Below are 9,170 nucleotides of genomic sequence, written 5' to 3' on the forward strand. Positions count from 1 at the left end.
CCTCCAATCCGGTTTGCAGGGAAAATCTTGAAGTGCACAACTGTTATCTGCATCATATTAGAGTTTAGACAGGTTTTGCTTTTCATCCATCTATTGTACTTTCAAAAAAACATAAACCAAACATTGTGTATTTAATCCATGCATATAGTGCAGTTTCGACTTTCGTCCTGCTAGGCTAATGCTAATTTGCATCTATGTTGTGCAACGAGCACATTTAAAAAAATAACAAAACAAAACAAAAACAAAAAAAATACGACGACTCACACTTGAGTGGATGTCAGAAAATATGAGAGCCCAAAAATCAACTAGGTAAAAATGATACATGCTTCATATCAAACATTTATGCAACATGCTATGATTATATAAAGATAGTTCACTTGGCCTTTTGTTCGAAAAAGACTGTTAAATGTCATGGTACTCCATTGTTTCATATTGTAGCGCTTGGTACCTGAGAAGAAAGCAATTAGCTCTCAAATTTAAAAAATATTTTTAAATAAGTTATTTTTCACGAACACTTTGACTACCGATTGAACCCGCTTAGGTTCCAGAAAATGCAGAGGAAATTCCACCCTGTGGTGTCATGTCCAATACCAGGAGTGAAACTACAGCTCATTTTCAAAATACACGTGAGGCTGCGCCAGCAAAAATTCAAACTTCGTGAGGCTTTGTGGGGCTTTGTGCGGCTTTGTGTAAAGAGGCCCTTCCAATGCCACCAGGTGGTGAAGGAAGGCAAACCAAAAAGAGCAGCACAGTGATCATTCAATGCCGCAGTGTGACAGTGTTTACTAAACTGGTCAACAAAAGTAAACTTTCCAGATTTCTTTGGCATTGATTCCAAATCTGCCCTAATTTTTTCTCTCAGAGCATCAGGTTTTAACAATAATCATAATAATAATAATGTTTATGAAGGGCGGCCAGGTGTTTGAGTGGTTAGCGTGTCAACCTCACAGTGCGTTCGATCCCAGCTCTGGCCTTCCTGTGTGGAGTTTGCATGTTCTGCCCGTGCCTGCGAGGGTCTTCTCCGGGTCCTCCGGTTTCCTCCCACAATCCAAAAACATGCATGGCAGCTTAATGGAACACTCCAAATTGCTCCAAGGTGTGAGTGTGAGCACGGATAGTTGTTCGTCTCTGTGTACCCTGTGAATTGGCTGGCAACCGGTTCAGTGTGTCCCCCCGCCTAGTGCCCGAAGACGGCTGGAATAGGCTCCAGCAACCCCCGCGACCCTTGTGAGGATTAAGCGGAACTGAAAATGGATGGATGGATGGATGGATGAATAAAGCGTGAGGTTCAGCAACAGGTGGAATTTCTGAAACGGTAAAGTTATAAATTACAACATGTAGTTAAATGGCCAGGTTGAATAGCCAACAATGAAAATATTTCAAAAACCGATGCACTCGAAAAAAATAGTACTTTTTTAAATCCGCATCATAAATACATTTAGGGACATGTAAAGTCATCTTTGATTAAGTTTTTCTGTTGACAGTGTCATTTCAACTGTATTTAATTGTGTAATTGCTGTTGCATTTTAAAAAGTACAAGATGGAGTCCTATATTCCTTTATTAAAACACACATTACAATCTTATTTGTTTTTAGGAGTTGGGGGGCTGGCACAAATTAATGGCACCTTCATTCATTTTAACTGGAAAAGATGATTTGAGATGCAAATGTTTGGAGTTGTGAATGTTGTCATATTCCATCGTGGCCATAATCAGCAGAGACAAGATTGGAGCAATCTGACTGGTCAGTAACGGAATGTTTTTATATTTCAAAATGCGATGACATCTTTCGTGCATTGTCGCTTTTCTCGCCCGTTTGATCATCTCACTGGACAAAGATCCAATATTTTGGATTTCATCATACTTTGTAGATAACCACCTGCTTTGTTTGAATTCATGTTTTATTCAGAGGGGAAATAAGGAGTTGAGAAGTACTAACGAGTAAAATAAAATGGAAAAAAAACACAAGAGCCATAGCACCTTTTAACTGGATCCAATTGAGATTTTGATTGTTTCTCCCCCATGCAGCCGCAGTGTTTGCATTTTTAAATGGAAAACTCAGGCTTCGGGGGTCAAATTGAGGCAGAATACTTTTTAAATGGCCCATGAAACTAAATAGAGGCTTTTCATTTTTTTGTTCTTGTGGCACTCGCGCGCGAGCGCGCGTGTGTTCGTGTGCGCGCGCGTGAAATGAATTAGCAAGTGATGCGCACCACATGATTTCACACTTTGTCTCACGCGTCAATCAGTCACTGGCTCCGAGTGGCGACCAATGGTGACCAATCTGTGCATGCATTCTGTTCACAAACCTATACCAGAGGGTGGAACTTGCAAGCGATACAGGGAACAATGGGACCAGTCTGAATTGTCATATTTCACACCTTCTGTTGTTTTGCCGCATGGAAACCACAACTTTGGGTCGTTAGTAAAGCCAGACTAATAATCATAAAGAAAATGAGAATAACAATAATCCATCCATCCATCCATTTTCTGATCCGCTTTATCCTCACAAGGGTCGCAGGTTGTGCTGGAGCCTATTCCAGCTGTCTTCGGGCAGTAGGAGAGGGGGACACCCTGAACCGGTTGCCAGCCAATTGCAGGGCACAGAGACGAACAACCATCAATTTTGAGTGTTCAATCAGCCTGTCATGCATGTTTGTTTTTTTTTTCTAAATGTGGGAGTACCCAGAGAAAATCCACACAGGCACGTGGAGAACATTCAAGCAAACTCCACACAGGAAGGCCGGAGCTGGAATCGAAACCGGTACCTCTGCTCTGTGAGGTCGACGCACTAACCACTCGTCCACCGGGCCGTCAATAACAATACAGTAATAATAAATTTAAAGTATGAAGCCTTTGAAATAAATTTAAAAAAATTAAAAATACATTTAAAGTATGAAGCCTCACTGAAAAGAAAATGTCATAGCATCCTCATTTTTAATTCCAGCCATGTGTGCCATCTAGACAAAGACCAATTGCCATGGGGAGGCCATAGGGGGCCATGCCCACCCACAGAGAAGCTTATGCCGCCCATTTGAGAAATTGATCTTTAAAAATAAAGTTTTTATCATCATAAAAATCATAATAATAATAAGAAGAAGAAGAAGAAGATTTTAATCATGGTAGCTATTTTTGTGTTGTGAAATACCAATGTTGAGTTGCTAATCACTAAGTCATAAAAAAATATCAAGAAACTGGTGTGATTTTGTTTGAGGGCCAGCCTGATTGGCAACAGCCAATCATGGCCTCATTGAAAATAATGTTAGGTGCGCAGGCTCATATCCGATTAATGTTGGTGTGCGGGAGTCCTGCACGTTTTTCAAAAGAAATCTACAAGTTATTTTGTGTGCTGCCGTGTAGTGTGGCAAGACATGTCTGTAAAATAAGTAGATATTTGTGAGTAAGAGAGCTGCGGACACTGCAGTTGACTGGCAGCTTGGGCAGCAGAACTAAAACTCAACATAAGCGAAAAAAAAGCGTACGTCACTTAATATATCGGAGAACTGCAGTCAGTCTTCACCAAACGGCTTCTGCACATCCCTACTTATGCCCAACATCAACCTCGAAAAGTACATATTTTGTATTTTATGGACAAAGCTTTTTTCTCAGTGACAATGTAAAACACATTGTTGAAGGTTCAGCTGTTGCGGATGCGCTACGTAAATAAAGATTTATTGTGTTGAATAAGCTATGTAGTGAGCACCTCTATGGAAAGAAAAACCTCATGCCCATAAAATCCGCAATACTTGGGCAATCATTGTAATATATTCAGAGGTTGGTGTCAGCATAAGTGGAGATGTCAAAATAAATTTTGGTGACAATCATTCGCAGTTTTCAGCCACAAGGCAACGTTTTCCCTCCATTTTGAGTTTAGACTGTCACTGTTGCGTCACAATACGGCAAGTGAGGAGGGACATTTTACATTTGTGGCGGCATTAAAGAGCCATTTGAACCCGTTTCTTTTTTTTTTTTTTTTATTTCTGCTGCAGATACCCGCTGAACCTGGTGGCCCGTTTCAAGCGATGTCAGTGCATCCGCCATATTGAATGCGGCCATTGTATTTGCCATAAAATCAGCAAATAATTCATGATATTGAGTCAAAATAACATAATGCAATCAAAATCAATGGTGAGGGCTGGATCAAATGAGTTCTGGCTTGATGATACATCTCCAAGTGGCAAGGCGTCTTCAAAAATAGCTTCACTTTGCCTCATCCAATATGGCTGCAGCATTGATGTACTCAAGAGGGCGTATTATGTATATGTATTGAATTTTATATGTGGATGAATGTTGTGTATGATAATACTTGCCAGCGGTTGTCGCAAAGATCGCCTTTCAAGAGTATTGACATAGGAGCAGCAGTGTGATGCGAATATATCCAAATATATGGAACAAGTAAGTGATGTCTCTAGGGTATTGATAATTGACCCCCCTCCACCATGCTTTTAATGTGCCCCCCTTAAGTCTGGGCTCTGGGAACGGGTCTGTGGGGATGTGCTTTTGTGCTTAGTTACAATCAATTAAAATTTCTGATTTAATCTTGCAGATTGCAAGCCCCAATTCACCGTTCAGTGCCACGAAAATCTCAACCTGAAGGCTGCAAGTGTTTGTGTGTGTCTACTGTCAGTGTGCTGTTGTACAAGGGAGATAAGAGGATCACCCTATCTTGACACGTGAACTGAGGATGTTCTATGAAAACAAAGAGGAATTCAGTGGAAACTCAATATTGCATTTGGTTTGTGTCAAAGGAATTCGAACCACAAGTGTTGTTTGTTTTTTTTTATTGTTTTTGTGATGCCGGCACAAAGCGGCCAGGTTGTCAACCGTTGGTATGATCACATCATACAAGGAAAAACAGTCGTGAAAGGGGTTATTTGGGTGGTATTGTCCGACATGACAACCAGCATGTGGACAGTGGCTTCACGCTGGCATATCCACTTTAGAGTGCCTCGTTGTCAAGGTTTCGGAAATTCCCCATGTGAAGTGGCCGGATTTTTGTTGCTCCAACATGTACTTTTGGTAGGCATAAGACCAATGCTAGAAAAAGTAGCATTCATTTGTCCAGGGTACTTGTATTTGGTTGACAGTTGCGTGGGGTACTTGTTTCCCAGCACATCAGCTTTTTGAGATATTTTCATGTTTTGCTTTCACCTATAAAAGCTTTGTACAATACAAATTTCACCATCCATTCATCCATTATCTAAAACGCTTATGCTCACAAGGGTCGCGGGCGTGCTGGAGCCTATCCCAGCTGTCTTTGGCCAATAGGTGGGGTACAGCCTCAACTGGTTGCCAGCCACAGAGCTCATAAAGAAAACCATTCTCTCTTACAATCATACCTAAGGACAATTTAGACTGTTCAATTAACCTAGGGTTCATGTTTTTGGATGTAGGAGGAAACCAGAGCACCCGGAGAAAACCCATGCAGGCACGGGGAGAACATACACACTCCACACAAGGAGGCTGAGGCATGAATCGAACCACTGACCTCTGCACTGTATTGCAGACATGCTCGCCAGTCGACCACCGTGCCAACAGATTTTACCTGTACCATGCATTGTAATTTAGCAAAACATCTCCCTGTTGCTGAAGCTAATTCTTAATTGATTAATATTACGAAATATATTACTCTGTACTATATTGTATGATTATTATTAAAACCTGATATATTGTATTTTCCGCACCATAAGGCACACCTAAAAGTAAATAATCCGATACGCTTTTTATATGGATCAATATTCTGATTTATTGAACGTAGTATTTTAAATGTTCTGTAAAGCACTTGTTTACAGCTGCAGCGTTTGTGAAAGTTCTGTATAAATAAAGCTGGGTTGTATTGTATTGTATTACCTTTAGCGTAGCTCTATCTAGTGGATGCATAACGCAACTGCAACCACTATTGTAGCTTCCGTTCTATGCGCCTTATAATGCGGTTTTAAAATAGGCCATTCATTGAAGGTGCGCCTTACACTCCGAAGCGCCTCATAGTGCAGAAAATACAGTACTCGAGAAAAAATGGACAGATTTAGAATCAGTAAAAAAAATAATAAAATTGACCAGTTTGATCGTAAAAGAGGGTATCGGGGACCACAACTGTGTGAAAGTGCTCTTGACCATGACGCTCAGCTTTTTACTGAACAAACCAAGACGCAACACTATGAAATCAATACACTATCGTCTATAAGAGATGAATCACAGCCGTGATTGCCAACTAATTACAGTACCCCCCGCAGCACCCCAACAAATCTGGCGACAATTCTGGCGCCATCACAGATGAGGCTTGCACTCCTGAAGAGAATCATCTAATTACATGGATGAGTATGATGGCAGCCATTAGAGTCCAAATGGATGAAGTGGAAAAGGCCTTTTGTATTAATAATCCAGGCGAGTAGAAAATTGACATGCAGTCTTCCTCTTCTTGTGATAAAATAGAAAGATGCCAAATCACTAAAGTCACTGCAGGCAGCGATGAACTGGCCCTCAAAACATCGTTTCAAGAAAATCTGAGCTGAGTGAAGGTATTGTGTCAACACGTTTATGCCTATGAATTTATTGAGCGCGGAGCTTTCATCACACACAACACTTTAACTCTGACCTTAGAATTGGTTTTATATGTCAGGTTATCAAATTTTAAACAGTGTTCCCACACACAGTGACCAAAACTATAATGTCTCACAATGTAGCATCACGCATCTGTCTGCTATAGAAGGTTCAAATTTGGTAGCAATAGGAAAATCAATTCTAGGATGTATTTGTCTTTGAAAGACATCCGGGATTATAGACCTGCAATGTTCTATTTAAATCAAATTAGCAGACGTCCTGTGCATGCCGGAGAAAATATCAAAAGGTACACGCCAATTTATGCTACATAGTGTCATGTCCCGTATTCGACAGCAGGTGGCAGGCACTCACTCTGCCACCTGCACACCTGTTGTGCATTTGTTTGTGATTACACCTGCTATATGTAGGCGCTCCGGCTGTCAACTCATTGCCGGAGTATTGCTTGCCGTGCCACTGCTATTGCCCATGCTCGTATTTCGTATTATCTAGTGGATGCATAACGCAACTGCAACCACTATTGTAGCTTCCGTTCTATGCGCCTTATAATGCGGTTTTAAAATAGGCCATTCATTGAAGGTGCGCCTTACACTCCGAAGCGCCTCATAGTGCAGAAAATACAGTACTCGAGAAAAAATGGACAGATTTAGAATCAGTAAAAAAAATAATAAAATTGACCAGTTTGATCGTAAAAGAGGGTATCGGGGACCACAACTGTGTGAAAGTGCTCTTGACCATGACGCTCAGCTTTTTACTGAACAAACCAAGACGCAACACTATGAAATCAATACACTATCGTCTATAAGAGATGAATCACAGCCGTGATTGCCAACTAATTACAGTACCCCCCGCAGCACCCCAACAAATCTGGCGACAATTCTGGCGCCATCACAGATGAGGCTTGCACTCCTGAAGAGAATCATCTAATTACATGGATGAGTATGATGGCAGCCATTAGAGTCCAAATGGATGAAGTGGAAAAGGCCTTTTGTATTAATAATCCAGTCGAGTAGAAAATTGACATGCAGTCTTCCTCTTCTTGTGATAAAATAGAAAGATGCCAAATCACTAAAGTCACTGCAGGCAGCGATGAACTGGCCCTCAAAACATCGTTTCAAGAAAATCTGAGCTGAGTGAAGGTATTGTGTCAACACGTTTATGCCTATGAATTTATTGAGCGCGGAGCTTTCATCACACACAACACTTTAACTCTGACCTTAGAATTGGTTTTATATGTCAGGTTATCAAATTTTAAACAGTGTTCCCACACACAGTGACCAAAACTATAATGTCTCACAATGTAGCATCACGCATCTGTCTGCTATAGAAGGTTCAAATTTGGTAGCAATAGGAAAATCAATTCTAGGATGTATTTGTCTTTGAAAGACATCCGGGATTATAGACCTGCAATGTTCTATTTAAATCAAATTAGCAGACGTCCTGTGCATGCCGGAGAAAATATCAAAAGGTACACGCCAATTTATGCTACATAGCGGTTTTGCCAAACAAGAGCAGGGTAACTGTGGCGTCATGTAGTGACGTTTCAGGCAGGTTTAAAGAGAAGTACAATGTTAAAAGTACGTAGTTTTCCATTCCGTTTCTATTTTACATTAATCATGACATTTATGGGCACGTTTGTTGGTTACTAAGTACAGTTCATACAATGGAGGTTACCTGCAGCTCTACTTCTGTTCAGAGGTTGCGCTCGGGAGGAATTTTGCATCCTTGTTAGGCGAAGCGAGGTATGTGGCCTTTCTATGCAACACTGATTAATAATTGAGTCATGAATTGTTTTTTTTTTTTTTGTATAGCTACCTGTGCATATATATATGTATATGTATATTACATATATACACACACATATATATATCGTATAAAAAATGCTATGTCACTCAGCCCCCCCCCCCCCCCCCCACACCCTTCACCAAAGTAAAACTACTGGGATAAAACTACTTCAGTAATCAATAAAGCTTTTCATTAAGTTTGTGGATGAGAGAGGGTAAGGGTGGGCAGCATGAACTGCACAATTGGTCTGATGCCCCAAAAAATACCAAATATTTGGGTTAAAGTTGTTCACTTGGGAGCGATGAAAAGTATTTTGTGTACATTTTATTCATATAGTTTCGAGAGTAATATGAAATAAAGTTTCCATGCACCCCCTTTTCAAATTTGAGCACCTGCCCATCCAAGGGGCTCAAAATGCCCCTTTTAAGTGCAATTTTTGGGTGTCTTCGTATCCTTCTTAATACATCAACAGGCATGACTCCATATTTTTTTTTTCTTTTCTGGGCTATGTGGCGGCTTGACCGATACATGGGGGGCTGAGAAAATACCGGTGTATAAAAATATACTTCAGAATATCAAATGAATTGTTGGGGGTTCCATGCACCCCCTTTTCAAATTTGAGCACCTGCCCATCCAAGGGGCTCAAAATGCCCCTTTTAAGTGCAATTTTTGGGTGTCTTCGTATCCTTCTTAATACATCAACAGGCATGACTCCATATTTTTTTTTTCTTTTCTGGGCTATGTGGCGGCTTGACCGATACATGGGGGGCTGAGAAAATACCGGTGTATAAAAATATACTTCAGAATATCAAATGAATTGTTGGGGGGC

The 9,170-nt window shown here is 40.7% G+C and overlaps 1 protein-coding gene across 2 annotated transcripts in view; it reads right to left on the reverse strand.

Moving 5' to 3' along the window:
* Positions 1–9,170, reverse strand: part of rap1gapb (RAP1 GTPase activating protein b) — a 98,524-nt gene that overhangs the window by 43,297 nt on the left and 46,057 nt on the right. The gene's annotated exons all lie outside the window — the stretch shown is intronic.

The sequence above is a fragment of the Hippocampus comes genome, unplaced genomic scaffold (assembly GCF_001891065.2).
Source record: "Hippocampus comes isolate QL1 unplaced genomic scaffold, H_comes_QL1_v1.1 scaffold17, whole genome shotgun sequence".
NCBI lineage: Eukaryota > Metazoa > Chordata > Actinopteri > Syngnathiformes > Syngnathidae > Hippocampus > Hippocampus comes.